This window comes from Haematobia irritans, chromosome 2, assembly GCF_050003625.1.
Source record: "Haematobia irritans isolate KBUSLIRL chromosome 2, ASM5000362v1, whole genome shotgun sequence".
Classification (NCBI taxonomy): Eukaryota; Metazoa; Arthropoda; class Insecta; order Diptera; family Muscidae; genus Haematobia; species Haematobia irritans.
The window spans coordinates 93,446,818-93,468,148 of NC_134398.1; the positions used below are offsets into that span (position 1 = coordinate 93,446,818).

The 21,331-nt window shown below is 37.7% G+C and overlaps 2 long non-coding RNA genes across 2 annotated transcripts in view; both read left to right on the top strand.

Moving 5' to 3' along the window:
• The window catches only part of LOC142223325 (uncharacterized), a 238,076-nt gene that overhangs the window by 87,472 nt on the left and 129,273 nt on the right, over positions 1-21,331 (top strand). The gene's annotated exons all lie outside the window — the stretch shown is intronic.
• LOC142223323 (uncharacterized) lies at positions 17,764-18,546 on the top strand. Its single transcript, XR_012718679.1, has 2 exons — positions 17,764-17,972; positions 18,036-18,546. It is a non-coding gene; the product is annotated as an uncharacterized LOC142223323 (long non-coding RNA).

Genomic DNA, 21,331 nt, shown 5'->3' on the forward strand with positions numbered 1-21,331 from the left:
GTTTACCTACAAGATTACCGGGTAATGAGAATTTTTGCTGGGTAATTTGTTTAATAAAAATATGCCAATATTGAACTAAACCACACCAAATTTCTTTAATTACAAATTTCAGGGTGCGCGCATGTTCCAAAATCAATTTATAATTTCATAGCTACATGTGTTGTGCGTCGATGGAATCTAATTTATTGAAAATTGGTTAATTAATGAAATACGAAATGGGACATAGATTTTACTTTGGCCGCACGCTGCTAACCAGTGATGCCAATTTGGTGTTTTTGGCAAAAAGCACCAAATTGCCTTGGCATTTTTCATTTAGTGCTTTTGGTGCTTTTTCCAGTTTGAATAGTATTAAGTTAGACTTTCAAAAGCTTAAACTCAACTACTTTGCAAAATGTAGAATTTGATTGTTATTAACGTGGTATAGATTCTTTTTTTAATATATATTGGTATTTAGTGTATTGTTTAGAACCAATTAGACGCAGGCATACTTATACTCATACCTGGTAATTGGAATTTTGTGCTGGGAAATGTCTAGCGACGAGTGCCGAATTTCTGAACTTGATAAAGATGTAATTAAAAACGTTTGTATTAAACTAACAAAGAAATATTAGTATTTCCAAATTTAATGTCGAAAAAATGTTTTTCTCCTCTACAAAAAAATTTGGAATTTGAAAGACATTACTGACCAAAATGAATTGAATGAAAGCATTCAAAGTGATCAAGGTGTACACTTGAATAGAGGTTCATAATTTCATAAAATTACAAATGCGTCAAATCAATACACGAAATCTTCTATAATACATCTTATGAAGTTTATTTTTATTATTTTTTTTTCAGTAGAGAATTTAATTTTAGTTGGCTTTAGTAGTTTTTGTGGTGGGAAGTGGTATGTTAGAATTTATAATACAGTTTTGGTGTTTTTTGCCTTCCGGGAGTTCCATCACTGCTGCTAACCTAAAAAGTAAGAAAAGTCGGGCGGGACCGACTATAATATACCCTACACCACTTTGTAGATCTACATTTTCGATACCTTCTCCAAAAATAATAGGGATAGGGCCTACCCACATTTAGACCACATTAAAAACCTGACACGAAGCTTTCGTTACATATATTTATTGATTATATATTATTTAGATATATTGAATGTGTATGATTTATAATTATTTGAATTCAGTAGTATGTTATTCCATTTCATATTTCTTTCTTTATTATTACAACAAAACACAACAGCCTGCATTTTTTTTCACTCAACGCTCTCAAATCGGATTCCTGAAAGTTCTATTCAATTCTCTTGTACAACACAAACTCTCTTATACTGGATTACCTCATCACTACAACTATGCTTTTTCTCTTACTCTTTCGTCACAGATACACCTACTCATACATCACAGATACGCATGATCCAGTGATAGCATATTTACCCATCGGCTGATTACCTACTCTTCAGTTGGGCTTAGGCTGTCATCGTGTGTGGACAGTAGAGCTCGACCGAAGCATTCGGCCAAAAATCGATAATCGGCCTTCGCGTCAAGTGGCCGATTAATCGGAGCCGAAGCTTTTTGAATAATTTATTTCATATTGAATTGTCCAAGTGTTGAATTTGTCTCAGTCAAAACACCCAGTACAAATAAAACGTAAAAAAAATATAAAAGAATCCTTTTTTTTGTCATTATAATATCAAACTACTGGACTGAATTACCTTTTATTGTTGTATTTATGCATTTGTTGAAAAAAATATTCTAATATTGAACTAAAACACACCAAATTACAAATTTGAGGAAAATAATCGGCCGATTATTGCTTTTTTGCCGAACATCGGCTTGAGCTTCGACCGGCTTCGGCTTCGGTCGAGCTCTAGTGGACAGTCACTGCAAGCATGCGACAGCTTCGGTGGCAGCCACACTAGATCCCAGGCACCATAGTTGTAGTGTACGGGGAAAACAACTGGTGTTATAAAACCATAGATCCCAGACATTTTGATGAACTAAAAACACTAAAATTCTAGCCACATAAAAATATTTTTATCTAGTGTATTGGATTCTGGATTTCAAGCTGTATTGGAGTTTTCTGTATTTCTTGTACTTCAAAATTTATTGATGATTGTCTCTTTGTCCTATGTTTTTTTTATGAAACATTAATTGAACACTAATGTTATTGTTAGTCAAATCTAACATATCGTATCTCTACATAATTTATGCTCAAACTGCTTAAAACTGGCCACAACAGTAGTCAATGCAAAATAGTTGCTCGCTGCCAACTCTGCCAACAAAACCATCATACAATTTGCATGCTTCTTATGTAAATGAAATAAGCCAACCTAGAGCAAACACAGCACTGTCTACTACAGTAGACAATTTGAATGCTACTGCACTAAGTAATACCCATCACCATTACATATGAACTCCCACATTACATCTCTTTCAGCAAACAACCAGTTCCAGCAAGTTCCGTTAGCTACAGCTAAAGTTCTTATTAACCACCCATCTGGGGTGCTTTGTGTAAAAGCTTTGATTGATCCCGGTTCTCAGGCCTCTTTTGTAACCAGAGAGATCTGTCAGCTGTTGAAATTAAATAAGAAGAGAATAGAGGAGATGACAATTGATGGGATTGGATCTATTGCCAAAATACCAATAAAACATATGGTGGAGCTGAACTTGATGTCTAATAATACTTGGAATTAAAATGTAATAGTGAGTGCGCTAAATTTAACAAAAATTACGTCTTATAGCCCAGTCGATGTAAAGAAAACATAACAGGTTGGCTGATAAGTCCCCGGTCTGACACATAGATGGCGTCGCTAGTATTAAATGCATATTATTTTTATATAGTACCAACCTTCAAATGATTCGTGTCAAAATTTGACGTCTGTAAGTCAATTAGTTTGTGAGATAGAGCGTCTTTTGTGAAGCAACTTTTGTTATTGTGAAAAAAAATGGAAAAAAAGGAATTTCGTGTTTTGATAAAATACTGTTTTCTGAAGGGGAAAAAATACGGCGGAAGAAAAACTTGGCCTGATAATGAGTTTCCGGACTCTGCCCCAGGGAAATCAACAATAATTGATTGGTATGCAAAATGCAAGCGTGGTGAAATGAGCACGGAGGACGGTGAACGCAGTGGACGCCCGAAAGAGGTGGTTACCGACGAAAACATCAAAAAAATCCACAAAATGATTTTGAATGACCGTAGGTTAGGTTAGGTTAGGTTAAAGTGGCAGCCCGATTAAGATTCAGGCTCACTTAGACTATTCAGTCCATTGTGATACCACATTAACTAAAAGTACCTATTACAAATGGGCACTTCTAGTTTTAACCGCTGAACCTTCTTGATTATTTTCCTTTGTTGAACCAACCAGATTGTTCCAAAAATATTAGCAGACTGCTTAAGTTAACGTTTTCCAGATCCGCCAGTAATCTGAAGCTATATGCTCCTAAAAGTTGCTTGCGCTTTACACAAAATGCAGGACACTCACACAAGAGGTGTTTAATTGATTCTTTTTCCTCCGCATCATGACAACTCATACAATAGTCATTATACTTCGCGCCAATAGTTTTTGCAAAATCACCTATCAGGCAGCGACCCGTTATAGCAGATATCAGGAGTGATATCTGACGTCTCGAGAACATTAGCATATCTAGTGTGCGGTTTAAGTTGAAATGGGGCCATATTTGCTTGGTGTCGTTACAACACTTGCAATTCTCCCATCGAACATTTGCCATCATAACAGCCTTCTCACGCAGCATGAGCTTGCAGGTAGCCAGGGGCATACCAACAGATTCTAGTTCCCCTGGAATATGTAAGGTAGTCCCTAGCCTTGCCAACTCATACGCTTCGCAGTTCCCCGGTATGTTCCTATGGCCATGCACCCATATTAGGTGAATATTGTACTGCTCAGCCATCTCATTGAGAGATTTGCGGCAATCGATGGCCGTTTTCGAGTTGAGGAACACAGAGTCCAAGGATTTTATTGCAGGTTGGCTGTCTGAGTATATATTAATGCCCACATTTTTTGGAACATTACTTCCAATTCGCCACCTCTCTTATTGCTAATATTTCAGCCTGAAAAACACTACAGTGATTAGGTAATCTTTTCGCTATTTGAAGTTCCAGATCATTAGAATATACTCCGAAACCCACTTGTCCATCCAATGTGGAGCCATCAGTGTAGAAATCTATATATTCTTTATTCCCCGGGGTCTGTGTGCACCACGCCTCACTGTTGGGGATTAGAGTCTCAAACTTTTTGTCGAAAAGTGGACTCGCCAAAGTGTAATCCACTACGTTAGGCACATCTGACATTATTTTGAGGACAGAACTGTGACCGTAACCATTTTCCGACCACAGCGATAGTTCACGCAACCGCACAGCCGTTGTTGCAGCTGACTGTTTGGCCAAAATGTCTAAAGGCAATAGATGTAGCATGACATTAAGGGAATTTGTTCCTGTCTTGCTGAATGCGCCTGAAATACACAAACACGCCATACGCTGAACTTTATCTAAACCAGTCGGTTTCTGAAGTGCCGGCCACCAGACTACAACACCATATAGCATTATAGGTCTAACCACTGCCGTGTATAGCCAATGCACAATTTTTGGTTTTAGTCCCCACTTTTTTCCTATTGCCTTTTTGCACGAGTACAAAGCTACAGTTGCCTTCCTCGCCCTTTCTTCAATATTAAGCTTAAAGTTCAGCTTCCTGTCCAAAATAACGCCAAGGTATTTTGCACAATCACCAAAGGGAATTTCAATACCCCCTAAGGAAATAGGCCTAACCGTGGGAGTTTTGCGATCTTTGCAGTACATGACTAATTCTGTCTTTGCAGGATTTACCCCAAGACCATTGTCTTTCGCCCATTTTTCAGTCATCCGGAGGGCCCTCTGAATAATATCTCTGATTGTGGATTGGAATTTTCCCCTGACTGCCAGAGCTACATCATCTGCGTATGCCACGACTTTTATCCTTTCTTTTTCTAGAGTAACCAGAAGGCTAATTATAGCAACATTCCAAAGAAGAGGTGATAGAACTCCTCCTTGGGGAGTGCCTCTGTTCACATACTTATGTATGTTTGCTTGTCCTAGTGTGGCTGAAATACGTCTCTTCATTAGCAGTTCGTCTAACAGCCTGAGTATACATGGATCAACATTCAGAGTTGTCAGTCCATTTAATATCGACCTCGGATGGACATTATTGAACGCCCCTTCGATGTCTAGAAACGCCACGATTGTGTATTCTTTGACAGATAGTGAGCTTTCAATAAAGCTGACTAGTTCATGTAGTGCGGTCTCAGTAGACCTGCCCTTCGAGTATGCATGCTGTCGTTTCGAGAACAAACTTGAATCGATGCTAGTTCTAAGATAAATATCTATCATCCTCTCCAGAGTCTTAAGTAGGAATGAGGATAAGCTGATTGGTCGGAAATCCTTCGCCCCCGAGTGAGAGGCTTTTCCCGCTTTAGGTATGAAAACGACTTTTGTTTCCCTCCACTTTCCTGGGATATATGGTAAGTTGATACATCCTTTATATATCACCGACAACCAGGGGATAATTTTGTCAGTTACAGCTTTTAACTCCGCCGGAGTAATTCCATCAGGTCCAGGGGATTTGAATGGTCCAAAGCTATTTAGCGCCCATCTTATTCTAGTTTCCGATACAATTTCCTCGACAGGAAACGACCGCTGAGCAACTGTGGCACCGCCAGTACATGGTTCAACCGTCTGATTTCCGGGAAAATGTGTGTCCAATAGTACCTCCAGCGTCTCCTCACTGGACGTTGTCCAATTGCCCTCCGATGTTTTAATGAAACCTGGAGCGGAGTTGGTGGACGTATTCTCAATACTGCTGCAGTAAGCATTCCAAGAGTTATGCTGAGCCTTTCTCAGTTCTCGCTTGTATCCTCTCACATTCTTCTTGTAAGCGTCCCAATCCTCAGGGGCTCTGGTGGACTTTGCCTTGTTAAAGAACTTCCTGCAGGATTTCCTCATATTACTTAATTCCGTAGACCACCATGGTGGTCGATGTTTCCCCCTTGGCTTTCCTCTAGGGCATGCAGCTTTCAGTGAGATGTTGAAGGCCTTAGTAATCCGCTCCACTGCGTGTTCGATATCTTGCACATTTCTCATATTTGTCTCTGTTATTTCCGGTATCATCATATTGAACGATTCCCTATACCTATTCCAGTCAGCTTTCCTAACATTTGGCGGAAATATGATCTTGGTGATATGAACATCAAGTTTGAAACTGATGTAGCGATGATCTGAGAAGCTGTGTTCACTTAAAACCTGCCACTCAGATATCATTTCATTCAGTTCTTGCGAGGCCAAGGTGATGTCCAAAACCTCTTGCCTGTTTTTAGTGACAAAGGTTGGGACATCTCCCTTGTTGCAAACTACCAGATTAGTACGCAAAATAAACTCTATTAGCGACTCTCCCCTTGCATTAGTATCACTACTTCCCCATATACTATGATGTGCATTCGCATCGCATCCCATAATGAGTTTCGTCTTTGTTTTCAGTGACTCCTCCACTAAGGTCTTAACGGCATATGGAGGCATCTCCCTGTCATGTCCCATGTAGACCGAAGATACCCAATATTTGCATTTGGCTATTTCTAAACTTGCAACGACAGTGTCTGTATTGCACATTGAAGGAAGCAGAAACAAGTTGAGCTCGTTTTTAGCAATTATACAGGGTCGATTTACATCATTACCAGTATACTGCAATAGTTTGAACCCCGGAGTACTTAATTCACATATTTTGTTTTTATAAACATATGGTTCTTGAATAAGAACTATATCTATGTCCCCTTTCATCAGGAGAACTTTTAAGGCAGCACATGCAGCCTTACAATGATGAAGATTTATCTGGAGGATCCGTAGGACCATCGAGATTTTCAACAACCGTCACATCAGCCGCTTCAATCGAGTCATCAAGAATGTCCTCTTCAGAGATATCGGTGACTCTCGCAATAACCATAGGTTCAACTTTGGTGAGTTCTGAGGCAGTAGAAGCCTCCTCACGCATACGGTATCTATCCATGTCTTCAAATGTCTTGGTGTTGGTCATATCATTCGTCAATATTTGGATATGCGGAAGCTCTGTACAAAATGGGTGCCGCGAGAGATCACATTTGACCAAAAACAACAACGTGTTGATGATTCTGAGCGGTGTTTGCAGCTGTTAACTCGTAATACACCCGAGTTTTTCCGTCGATATGTGACAATGGATGAAACATGGCTCCATCACTACACTCCTGTGTCCAATCGACAGTCGGCTGAGTGGACAGCGACCGGTGAACCGTCTCCGAAGCGTGGAAAGACTCAAAAGCCCGCTGGCAAAGTAATGGCCTCTGGAATAATTTTTATCGATTATCTTGAGAAGGGAAAAACCATCAACAGTGACTATTATATTCGCTCGTCTAACAGCCTAAGTATACATGGATCAACATTCAGAGTTGTCAGTCCATTTAATATCGAGCTCGGATGGACATTATTGAACGCCCCTTCGATATCTAGAAACGCCACGATTGTGTATTCTTTGACAGATAGTGAGCTTTCAATAAAGCTGACTAGTTAATGTAATGCGGTCTCAGTAGACCTGCTCTTCGAGTATGCATGCTGTCGTTTCGAGAGCAAACTTGAATAGACGCTAGTTCTAAGATAAATAACTATCATCCTCTCCAGAGTCTTAAGTAGGAATGATGATAAGCTGATTGGTCGGAAATCCTTCGCATTCGAGAGGCTTTTCCCGCTTTAGGTATGAAAACGACTTTTGATTCTCTCCACTTTCGTGGAATATATGCTAAGTTGATACATCCTATATATATCGCCGACAACCAGGGGATAATTCTGTCAGCCACCGCTTTTAACTCCACCGAAGTAATTCCATCAGGTCCGGGGGATTTGAATGATCCAAAGCTATTTAACGCCCATTTTATTCTAGATTCTGATACAATTTCCGCGATAGGAAACGACCCCTGAGCCACTGTGGCACCGCCAGTGCATGGTTCAACCGTCTGATTTCCGGGAAAATGTATGTCCAATAGTACCTCCAGCGTCTCCTCACTGGAGGTTGTCCAATTGCCCTCCGATGTTTTAATGAAACCTGGAGCGGAGCTCGTGGATGCTAGCACCTTCCGTAGTCTGGAAGCCTCGGACGTATTCTCAATGCTGCTGCAGTAATCATTCCAAGAGTTATGCTAAGCCTTTCTCAGTTCTCGCTTGTATCCTCTCAGATTCTTCTTGTAAGCGTCCCAATCCACAGGAGCTCTGGTGGACTTTGCTTTGTTAAAGAGCTTCCTGCACGATTTCCTCATATTACCTAACTCCGTAGACCACCATGGTGGTCGATTTTTCCCCCTTGGCTTCCCTTTAGGGCATGCAGCTTTCAGTGAAATGTTGAAGGCCTTAGTAATCCTCTCCACTGCGTGTTCGATAACTTGCACAGTGCTCATATTTGTCTCTGGTATTTCCGGTATCATCATATTGAACGATTCCCTATACCTATTCCAGTCAGCTTTCCTAACATTTGGCGGAAATATGGTCTTGGTGGTATGAACATCAAATTTGAAACTGATGTAGCGATGATCTGAGAAGCTGTGTTCACTTAAAACATGCCACTCAGATATCATTTCATTCAGTTCTTGCGAGGCCAAGGTGATGTCCAAAACCTCTTGCCTGTTTTTAGTGACAAAGGTTGGGGCATCTCCCTTGTTGCAAACTACCAGATTAGTACGCAAAATAAACTCTATTAGCGACTCTCCCCTTGCATTAGTATCCCTACTTCCCCATATACTATGATGCGCATTCGCATCGCATCCCATAATGAGTTTCGTCTTTGTTTTCAGTGACTCCTCAACTAAGGTCTTAACGGCACATGGAGGCATCTCCCTGTCATATCCCATATAGACCGAAGATACCCAATATTTGCATTTGGCTATTTCTAAATTGGCAACGACAGTGTCTGCATTGCACATTGAAGGAAGCAGAAACAAGTTAAGCTCGTTTTTAGCAATTATACAGGCTCGAATTACATCATTACCAGTATACTGCAATAGTTTGAACCCCGGAGTACTTAATTCACATATTTTGTTTCTATAAACATATGGTTCTTGAATAAGAACTATGTCTATGTCCCCTTTCATCAGGAGAACTTTAAGGCAGCACATGCAGCCTTACAATGATGAAGATTTATCTGGAGGATTCGTAGGACCATCGAGATTTTCAACAACCGTCACATCAGCCGCTTCAATCGAGTCATCAAGAATGTCCTCTTCAGAGATATCGGTGACTCTCGCAATAACCATAGGTTCAACTTTGGTGAGCTCTGAGGCAGTAGAAGCCTCCTCACGCATACGGTATCTATCCATGTCTTCAACTTTGGTATCTCCCTCGACTTCGTAAGAGGATCCGCTTACTTCTGATTCAGACAGAGGCTTGTCCATTTCTGAATCCTTTAGCTGATCGTTTTTATACACCTTCATTTGGATATAATGAAAGCCATAACACACACGGCCCTGAGACTTTGCTAGATGTGGCAAAGACTGAGTGTTCAATATAAACACTGCATGCCGTCTTGGCCCATCCACTTCATCCAAACGGCCAACCTTCCAATCAGCTGTTGGAAGATCTGGATTGCATTGTTTCAGTCTATTTAAAATAGATTCAGGGTCAGGAGGGTTTGCAGGTATCCACGCATGTGCTCTTGGTCTAGCCGGTATGTCTTTCTTCTCGACTAACTCTAGAGCAGATCCTTCCCAAACTTCACCAATTAGTATCAGAGCAGCTTTAAAACATTCTATAGACCTCTGGTCCCCAAATGCGACTAGCTTAAATCGTCCTTGATACCAACCAGCCTCTTGGTGTCGAGGATCTGGGCCGGGAAACTTTTCCAGCACCTGTGAGTAGACGCCAGACAAAGCATTCTCAATTTCCCCCCATTTTTGCTTTGGAACCATACCGTCCAGTGCTCCTTTATTTATGATAGCCATCACAAGGCTGTCTTTAGCAACTGAGGCAAACGATCGTTGATCCCTTTTGGAGGATGGCAGCTCATCCGGTGATCGTTCCCTTTTTCCAGCCTCAAGAATTCCTTGAGCCCATTTTAAGGAATCGCTTTGTTTAGCCGACAACGTGCTTGGGTCGACTGATCCTAATTTCTTTAGGATAAACAAAGCATTTCTGCGTTCCTTGAATCTCTTTCGTGAGGGATTACCTCCTTTTGATGCCGTTACCTTGGAAAATGTTCGACTTGTCAAATTGTCGCCACCTGTCGACCCGTCTACAGATCGACTAATTGGGCTTAACTCTTGGTCATTGCCCAAATTTATAACTCCAGTCGATACCCGTCCACTGGGCCCTGAAGTTAGCAACCCAGTGGATGTCTTTATTACGATGATTTTATCCGCTATTAAAAAACACGTCCGTTCCGTTCGACGGTTGAATAATGTGATGGTAAAACAGTGATAATAGAGTTAACAACCTTCATTCGGTTGGCAAAAAAATCGGTTAGGATAACAAATGTCTTCTCTGGGTGTAACTTAGTTCAAAATTACTAAGCAATTACTAATGAATAGAAATTCATTACTTTCACAAAGTCATGTTATGAGAATGTTTACCATGTTAGCCTCGTCGGGACCAGAAAAAAAAGAAATAATCAATTCTTTTAATAAAGTTAAAGAAAACCTCTTGATAGTAAAAATAACAGCAGAAAAAAAGTGTACTATTTCTTTTGCAAGACTTCCCAAATTTCTTGCAATTGCAAGACTTCCCAAAAAGGGAACCGAAAACAGTCTTGTCGTTGATTTATTAATGTATTAGTATGTTAGTGAACACGAAAACGCCTCGGGATAATGCCTGTAGGAAGCCAGTAATCCCCTCTGCACTACTGGACAACCTGGGATCTATGGCCATTGGAACCAGTAGAAACCCTGTGCCCTAATATGCCTGAGAGCTATGACTGTTAAAACCAGCAGCCTCTCTCGGCACAACTACGTTTTTGTCGGACCGCAGTGTTCAAGTTAGGCTGCTACCGAAGCCGTGTGTATTGCGGCAATTGTCCTCACACGACGACAGATGAAGTCATACGAATCCCAAAATGATTATCACTGAGCCACATAGCTTGTAGCGATGAGTCAGTTTGAGAGTGTGTATGAGTATGGGACATTGACAATAACAATTGTTCACTATAACAATTAAAGAATATCTGCTGTGAATTTTCTCGCTTATTTTATCTATGCTAATAATGGTAATATTTCATTTCGCTACAAAATATTAATTTAATATATATCCAATTCTATATATTGAATATGTAATTCACAGAAATAAATGTATATACATATTCATAATGAATTAATAAATAAATATACAAAGGAAAAGAGAGATGTTTGTACAAAGCTTTATTTAGACATAAACCGACTATCATAAACTTTTTTCCGGAAGGTTCAAGTGTAGTTCACTTTGGGTTTAAGTTAAAATTAAACGAATCGAAAACTAAAATAATGGAAATAAACATGGAAAGTGATAAAATATTTAAGATAAACAATAAAACAATCGGAAAAGTTAAATATATTAAGTACCTTGGTTTCATGATAGACAATGAATTAAAATTTAAAGAACATGTTGATTACATACAGTGCTGTTCAAAACATTTGCAACTAGCCCCACCATGAACTTAATCTAGGTATATGTATTTCCCATAATAATAACTTTATTGTTGCGCTTCCACTTAAAAAATAATCGGTATGGAGTGGTATTTCCAAATTCTAATTGGGACAGTGAATGGGCTGTTATTAAAAATTGATATTTCACGAAAGGTAAAGAATCGTACGATTTGACCTGTTCAAAACATTTGCAACTATCTAGCACCCTGTAATATTTTCTTCTTCAAGGGCATTATTTTTTACATTTTTTACCTGACATAGATACGTTATTTCAACCGTCGAACGGAACGGACGTGTTTTTTAATAGCGGATAAAATCATCGTAGTAAGTACCTACTACGAATTTCAAGTGTGGTGGGATATTAGGCCACCATGCAGAGAAATTCAAAGACATCCACTGGGTTGCTAACTTCAGGGCCCAGTGGACGGGTATCGACTGAAGTTATAAATTTGGGCAATGACCAAGAGTTAGGCCCAATTAGTCGACCTGTAGACGGGTCGACAGGTGGCGACAATTTGACAAGTCGGACCTTTTCCAAGGTAACGGCATCAAAAGGAGGTAATCCCTCACGAAAGAGATTCAAAGAACGCAGAAATGCTTTGTTTATCCTAAAGAAATTAGGATCAGTCGACCCAAGCACTGTAGAAGAAAACCTAAGACTACACGCACAGAAAAAATATGTTTGGGCATGGTTGCCGCATACATTTAATGCTTATCTAGAGTATGTAATTGTCGCGAAAACCATGTATTTTATAAAAATAATTTTCGAGCGGAGACAAATATATGTTGGCAATAAGCATTTAAATGGTTCTCAAATGCCGCAAACATGTTATATTATTTAAATGATAGAATTTGAGACCATTATATGGTCGGGAAAATCATGTAACTGACCATTCAATTTTTTTACTTTTTTGCAGAGAAAAAAGTATTTTTTTAGGTTAGGTATAGACATGTCTAAAACCATTACATGGCCACAAATACCATGTATATTTTTTCGTGACCATTTAATTTTTGCAGAGAAAATAATTTTATAAAAACATTGAGTAGGTACACACGATTTTCATTTTGCGCGTCAGTCGCGTGTTGATTGTTGCTTGTAATGGAAGGAGAATACGGAATTAATGTGTTTTGTGTTAATTTATTTATTCAGAAGAGGCACGTGGTTTTATGTGAACACAAAAAAGGAAAGTGTAATTGAAAAAAATTTACCTGGTTTTTGTTCTGCATTTTGCTTATGGTATAATTTATTTTTATTTGCAGTTACATGTTGCCTGCATTTTTAAATTTGATGGGCACGAAGTAAATATGGAACAATTACTTATTGTTGAAATTGAACCAAAATAGAGTGTGTAAAAATATGCGATGTTTGCTTGCACGACATTATAAATACAAATAAACAATGAATTAGTTTATAAATAATTAAAACAAATAAATAAAGTTAATTTTGTGTTTTCTTTTCTCAACTGGCGTCCTTTTTTCGAAGACGAAAAATTTTTTTTCATAAAGATCAAAACATTTTAGGTTGTGACCATGTTCTTTTAACTGGAAGAAAAACGTTTTTGACGAATACCATAACATTTTAGATCGTGACCATTGTCTTTTGATTCAAACAAAATTATTTTTATCAATATAATAAAATTTTAGATGATAACACTGCGCCAACATGGTTGCAGGTGAAAATGTTACATGGTCGCCGCAAAAATAGCTCCTATCATATTATTTTGCTCTTCGAATATGATTGTGACAATCATGTTTCTTCTCTGCGTGTACTACCAAAAGAAGATCATATAATCAAAGGAACTATGCAACAATTCAATGAAATATCATCTAAAGAAGTCAAAAACTGAATTCAACTGGGTATATCTACCAGAACGATCAGAGGTAGAGCATTAGAAGTCCGAGTGCCATTATACAAAAATGTCAAAAATCACTTGTTTCAAAGAAAACTAGGTTAGTGCGCCTTCAATTCACAAAAATACCTTAAATGGCCTCAGGAGCAGTGTATATGTGCTATATTTTCCTATGACACAAAATTTAACTTGCATGGATCGGATGGTAGAAATTTTGTACGAAGGCTGCAGGAAAACTTTAATCCAAGATATGCAAAAAGTTACGTCAATCATGGTGGGGCCAATATTATGGTCTGGCGGTATTTTTCTGGACAAGTTATTGACCCGATTTATAGAGTCGAGGGTATTATGCTGTCGGAAGTCTACAAAAACATTTTGACCCATGTAATAGTGCCGTAAGCATTCCGGGAAATGCAGTCTGCATGGATTATTCAGCGCGATCATGACCTCTAGTACACGTGTAACGTGGAAAAACAATGGATTTCCGATGAAAAATTGCGGATGCTTGACTAGCTTGTTCAGTCGCCTAAAGTAAAAGTCATAAAACAACATTTGGAAAGATGTAAAACAAAAATTGGTACGAAATTTTTGCAAAAGGCTTACAAAATCTATTTGAACCTGAGCCGTAGGATATCATTGACCATTTAATCCTGACCAATGGCAAAAAGTTGCGTAGAAGTAATCAAACGGCATGGCTTTAGTATCAACTATTAACATTTATCGTTAAAAGCTACTAAAACATTAATTATTTTTAAATATATGTGACACTTGATATTAGTTGCAAATGTTTGGAACAGGCAAAAATTCTAATTTTTTTAAAAAATTATAAATTATCAAAAAATCTTTATCGTTAGTTCCGTTATTTCCTTAAATCTTTAAAATTGAGATAATAAGCAACAATATTGCACAAAAATTTTTGTTTTAATATTTTTCAACAGGGAATGTAGTTGAAAATGTTTTGAACAGCACTGTATGTAAAAAATTGGTTTCTTTAGACGAATAAGAAATCAAATATCAATAAACACAGCAATTAATGTATATAATACAATAATAAAACCACATTTTGAATGCGGGTCGACAATTCTGTTCACTTGTTGCACTAAAACACAAATTCCAAGGGTTCAGAAACTACAGACTAAAGGAATGAGAATAATACTAAAAGCAAACAGATACACAAACATAAATTGGATGTTAAGTACACTACAATGGCTGGATATTAATCAAAGACTTCAATTCAACACGATTATATTTATACCAAAAACCTATACGTTACGAAATACACACAATTTTAGGCTGAGAAGACTGGAAGCCGAAAGGAAGCAAAGATCACTATTTTATAAAGGACTACAATTATATAATAGTATACCTAATTGTATCAAAACTGAAACAAATATTATGCGTTTTAAATCTTCTATTAGTCAATTTGCTCAAATGAATTCATGTAGATAAGAGTTTATATAATTACTATGAATATGTGTAAAGTATTAATAATAATACTAAATCAAACAAAAAAAAAAAAGAAATTGGAAATCTCGAGGTATTTTGGAACCATAAAGAGGTGTGCCAAAAATGGTGAGTATTGGTCCATGTTTTGACATATCCCCAATATAGACCGATCTCCAGATTTTACTTCTTGGGCTTATAGAATCCGTAGTTTTTATCCAATTTGCCTGAAATTGGAAATCTAGAGGTATTTTGGGACCATAAAGAGGTGTGCCAAAAATGGTGAGTATCGGTCAATGTTTTAGAATATCCCCCATATAGGGAGCCACCGTGTTGCAATTGTTAGCATGCCCACCTTGCATACACAATGTCGTGGGTTCGATTCCTGCTTCGACCGAACACCAAAAAGTTTTTCAGCGGTGGATTATCCCACCTCAGTAATGCTGGTGACATTTCTGAGGGTTTCAAAGCTTCTCTAAGTGGTTTCACTGCAATGTGGAACGCCGTTCGGACTCGGCTATAAAAAGGAGGTCCCTTGTCATTGAGCTTAACATGAAATCGGGCAGCACTCAGTGATAAGAGAGAAGTTAACCAATGTGGTATCACAATGGACTGAATAGTCTAAGTGAGCCTGATACATCGGGCTGCAACCTAACCTATATCCCCTATATAAAGACCGATCTCCCGATTTTACTTTTTGGGCTTGTAGAAACCGTAGTTGTTGTTCAATTAGCCTGAAATTAAAAATCTGGCAGTATTTAAGGACTATAAATAGTTGAGCAAGAAATGATTTTATTGTTTGAGATTGTAGAAACCGTAGTTTTTATCCAAATTGCCTGAAATTTGAAAAGTTGAAGAGGTGTGTCGAAAAAGGTGAGTTTGCGGTCAATGTTTTAGTATTGCTCCCATAAGACCGATCTCCCGATTTAACTCCTTGGGTTTCAGTAGTGCTTATCCGATTTGCCTGGAATTGTAAATATACTAGTATTTTAGACTAACATAAAACGTGTATCGGATTTAGTTTTTATCGCTCCTCCATACAGATCGATTTCACTTCTTGAGGGTATAGGAAGCGCACTTATCATGAAAATTGTTTGAAACTGAATGTAAAATATCCAGATTTTACTTCTCGTAATCATTTAAAGGATGGGAGTGAAAATATGCAGATATAAGATTTCAAATCCAGGCGTTGTTTCATCATTTTCTTGCACACTTACAAGAGATGTTATTTGATTCATGGTGGTGGGTATTTAAGATTCAGCCCGGCCGAATGTACTGCTGTATATACTTGTTATATTTCCCCCCTCTGCGTATAATTTAGTTGAGAATTGGTAAATTTTCTATTAAATCTTTTGCTTTCGTTTAACTAGAATATTTAGTTTTTTTATTATATCCTTTACATCGATAACAACGCAGTTTTTTGAGTTAATATAGCTTACTTCATTATTTCTCTATTAGTTTCAGGTACAAATCCACAGATAATTAACAGGTACAGGAAATCAACAGATAATTATACCACGAATAAATTGTTCTCTTTTTGAGAGGGGGTTTATTGTTACTACTGCAACGGGTTTGGAACAATCTTCCTGTAGCAGTAAGGGATTTTGGGCTTCCAGAGAATCAATTTAGGAACTTGCTACTGACTAGTTTGAATGAATATGTTTAATGTCGGCTGTTATTTACCAACGGTAGGTGCTAGCTTAGTTTTATTAATAATAGTTTTCTATATGACTTTGGCCAAAGTGAGGATGGTGTAGTGGTAGGCATTGTAGGGTAATTTAAGCATTAATGATTAGTATTGATAACTTTACAATTACTATTAACGTATTACTGTTTTAAGAACAAAACGATTTATTGGCCACAAAGGAAGGAAAATGAAATGAAATTTTTTCATATACGTTTTATTCATTACACCATTTTATAAAATGTCCCCAAATATGGTAACTAATGATATGACAAAATGTCCAAACAGCGAGTTAAATAAACTACTTTCTTGTTTTGTGTAGTTTTTGCCGTTGAATCCATCCGATTATTTCCTTCTGTCGTACCAACCTAATTGTTGCAAAAACATTAGCGGACTACTTAAGTTAACATTTTCCAGGTCCGTCAGCAATCTACAGCTATATGCCCCTACGAGGGCAGTTCGGAAACTTCTTAGCCTAGCACAAAGCGCGGTATAAACAGAAAACAGGGAAGTGTTTTGGAAACTTCCATCTCTGTTATGAACACATGCTAAATTTAGTTTCGATCTGGCAACTCCTTCATATAGAAACAGGCCCAATAAACACAGGATGAGCGTTTTTCAAATACAACACCTTTTCAGTTTGAGGATAAATATCATTTTCAACATAAATTCAACTTGACTTGAAACAAGTCATCTTCAATACATTTTCAAATTGTTTGCGGATCACTTTAAACCGCCAAAATATTGACGAAAACTTTGAAAATGTGTTGAAGATAATTGGAGAAAACTTTGACAAAACACTACCATGAAATGCAACGAAAAAACCACATGGTTTTCAATACTACTTTGTGCAACGAAGTTCGTGGAAGAAATAAAAAAATGTGGAAATTTTTTGATAATCAATAATCAACTGAAATTTCTTAAAATATTTTATAATAATTGGTAAGTAAAAATAAAACACGAAATGAAAACTTTAAGGAAGTCACTAAACTCAAATCTCTTTGCAGACAACTAAAATCTTTGGATGCTGCTTGGAAAAATTAAGAGGCTGGTTATGCTTTCCCATACCAACTGGATGATAAATCACATCGATAGTTTAATTTACATCGAATCATCGGTTCAATTTGTTATTTTGTGAATTCATATTGCTAGAAATTTATTCTAACTCTCTGGCCAGCACGTTAGTTGCAAATTGCCGGAATTTTAATGAATTTTATAACCATTTTGCGACACCAACGATCTTGAGGAAATCGAATTTTGTGAGTCAGTTGGAAGAAATACAAAAATACGAAATATTTTGGACAATAGACTGGAATTAATCCAAAAAGCTAACTATAATTGGTAAGTCAAAATAAAAAGTGAAATGAAAACTTAATGGAAATCACTAAACTCGATTGTTTGCAGAAAACTAAAATCATTGGTTGCTATATTCTTGGAAGATGTTGGCCGATGAAAAACCGATGAAGGGAACAACAAAGAAAAGTTTTCAGAAAACTTACAAGGTGCAACCAATTAAAACAAAGTGCAACAATTCCTATATCAAGAACTTCTGGATGAAAATGTGCATTACATCAATTTACATCCCGTCATCAGTTTGATATTTTGTGATTTCCTCTTGCTGGAATCTATTCTAACACACAAGCCAGAAAGTTCCTCGATAGTAATTATTTCAAATTGCCAGGATATTAATTAATAGTTATTTGACACCAACATTATGGAGGAAATGGAATTATACATGTAAAAATGTTTAAGATATTTAAAGTTGTATTCATAGTTTTATTTATTAATACGTTTAATAAGATAATTACATTTTGATTGGTATTATATTATTATTTTTATATATTATTAATGTTATTTTTAAGATTATTATATTTGTTAACGAAAAAAATAATAAAATTTACAAAATCTCTAGAAATTTAGTATTGACTTTCAGTTAGAACTAGGATTGACTTTCATACAAATTGTGGTTTGAAAGTATTCGCAACAATGCTAATTTTTTATTTTTATCACATTGAAAACTGTTTGAGAAATTATTGAGTAGCGATGCATTTCAATTTGAGGATTACAATTGAGAAATTATTGCTATTGTGTTGAATTTTACTGTTGAGGGTAATGTCTGTTTTTTGTTGAGAACGCGATTTTCTCAACAATTTCTCAACTTGAATATTACCCTAATCCTTTGAAAAAATGTTTGAAAAATTATTGAATTTTAGTATTTTTCAAACGTTTGTGTTTATTGGGGGTGTTCAAAAAAGACGCATCCCCAATTTTTTTACAATGGAAAAATTAGAAATGCGTGCTGTCATTACATATTTACATAAAAAAGGTTTATCGGGACAAGAAATTCATAATTATATGGTGAATGTGTTAGGTGAAAGTGCTCCTTCATATGCAACAGTAAAAAATTGGGTTGCTGAATTTAAACGTGGTCGTACAAGCATTGAAGATGCACCACGTAGTGGACGTCCAAAAACAGCAACAACAACAGAAATTGTAGCCAAAGTGCATGATATGGTATTAAATGATCGATGAATAAAAGTGCGTGAAATTGCTAATATCATGGACATCTCAAATGATAGAGTCCATTTAATTTTGCATGAAGAACTACAGATGAAAAAGCTTCTACTGCATCAGAACTCACCAAAGTTGAACCTATGGTTATTGCGAGAGTCACCGATATCTCTGAAGAGGACATTCTTGATGACTCGATTGAAGCGGCTGATGTGACGGTTGTTGAAAATCTCGATGGTCCTACGGATCCTCCAGATAAATCTTCATCATTGTAAGGCTGCATGTGCTGCCTTAAAAGTTCTCCTGATGAAAGGGGACATAGACATAGTTCTTATTCAAGAACCATATGTTTATAGAAACAAAATATGTGAATTAAGTACTCCGGGGTTCAAACTATTGCAGTACACTGGTAATGATGTAATTCGAGCCTGTATAATTGCTAAAAACGAGCTTAACTTGTTTCTGCTTCCTTCAATGTGCAATGCAGACATTGTCGTTGCCAATTTAGAAATAGCCAAATGCAAATATTGGGTATCTTCGGTCTATATGGGACATGACAGGGAGATGCCTCCATGTGCCGTTAAGACCTTAGTTGAGGAGTCACTGAAAACAAAGACGAAACTCATTATGGGATGCGAATGCGCATCATAGTATATGGGGAAGTAGTCATACTAATGCAAGGGGAGAGTCGCTAATAGAGTTTATTTTGCGTACTAATCTGGTAGTTTGCAACAAGGGAGATGCCCCAATCTTTGTCACTAAAAACAGGCAAGAGGTTTTGGACATCACCTTGGCCTCGCAAGAACTGAATGAAATGATATCAAGAACTGAATGAAATATATCTACATCAGTTTCAAATTTGATGTTCATACCACCAAGACCATATTTCCGCCAAATGTTAGGAAAGCTGACTGGAATAGGTATAGGGAATCGTTCAATATGATGATACCGGAAAAACCAGAGACAAATATGAGCACTGTGCAAGTTATCGAACACAAAGTGGAGAGGATTACTAAGGCCTTCAACATTTCACTAAAAGCTGCATGCCCTAAGGGGAAGCCAAGGGGGAAAATCGACCACCATGGTGGTCTACGGAGTTAGGTAATATGAGGAAATTGTGCAGGAAGCTCTTTAACAAAGCAAAGTCCACCAGAGCTCCTGTGGATTGGGACGCTTACAAGAAGAATCTGAGAGGATACAAGCGAGAACTGAGAAAGGCTCAGCATAACTCTTGGAATGATTACTGCAGCAGCATTGATAATACATCCGAGGCTTCCAGACTACGGAAGGTTCTAACATCCACGAGCTCCGCTCCAGGTTTCATTAAAACATCGGAGGGCAATTGGACAACGTCCAGTGAGGAGATGCTGGAGGTACTATTGGACACACATTTTCCAGGAAATCAGACGGTTGAACCATGCACTGGCGGTGCCATAGTGGCTCAGCGGTCGTTTCCTATCGAGAAAATTGTATCAGAATCTAGAATAAAATGGGCGTTAAATAGCTTTGGATCATTCAAGTCCCCCGGACCTGATGGAATTACTCCGGCGGAGTTACAAGCGGTGGCTGAGAGAATTATCCCCTGGTTGTCGGCGATATATATAGGATGTATCAACTTAGCATATATTCCACGAAAGTGGAAGTGGAATCAAAAGTCGTTTTCATACCTAAAGCGGGAAAAGCCTCTCACTCGAATGCGAAGGATTTCCGACCAATCAGCTTATCATCATTCCTACTTAAGACTCTGAAGAGGATGATAGATATTTATCTTAGAACTAGCGTCGATTCAAGTTTGCTCTCGAAACGACAACATGCATACTCGAAGGGCAGGTCTACTGAGACCGCATTACATGAACTAGTCAGCTTTATTGAAAGCTCACTATCTGTCAAAGAATACACAATCGTGGCATTTCTAGACATCGAAGGGGCGTTCAATAACGTCCATCCAAGCTCGATATTAAATGGACTGACAACTCTAAATGTTGATCCAGGTATACTTAGGCTGTTAGACGAACTTCTAAGGAAGAGACGCATTTCAGCCACACTAGGACAAGCAAACATACAAAGGTATGTGAACAGAGGCACTCCTCAAGGAGGAGTTCTATCACCTCTTCTTTGGAATGTTGCTATAAACGACCTTCTGGTTTCCCTAGAAAAAGAAAGGATACAAGTGGTGGCGTACGCAGATG